Raw genomic sequence first — 257 nt, 5'->3', positions numbered from 1 at the left:
CTTTGAGTTATACGTATTTTATATCTTGGTCTATGTATAACTATAAAGAAAATGTTGAGAGGACTTCTCTGGGGAACTATAGTATATTTATAATTCCCTGGCTTCCCAAGAATGTTACTTATTGGTAAAATAATAAAAGTAAGGCTTTTTAAGCCCTTGAGAGTTTGTGATTTTTCACTATCTATGGATTAAAGGCTTAATTCATTTTGTTTATTGGAATGTTGCGTTAATAAAATTCGGACGTTTCGGTGATATTC

The sequence above is a fragment of the Penaeus monodon genome, chromosome 23 (assembly GCF_015228065.2).
Source record: "Penaeus monodon isolate SGIC_2016 chromosome 23, NSTDA_Pmon_1, whole genome shotgun sequence".
NCBI lineage: Eukaryota > Metazoa > Arthropoda > Malacostraca > Decapoda > Penaeidae > Penaeus > Penaeus monodon.
This window is presented reverse-complemented; position numbering follows the sequence as displayed.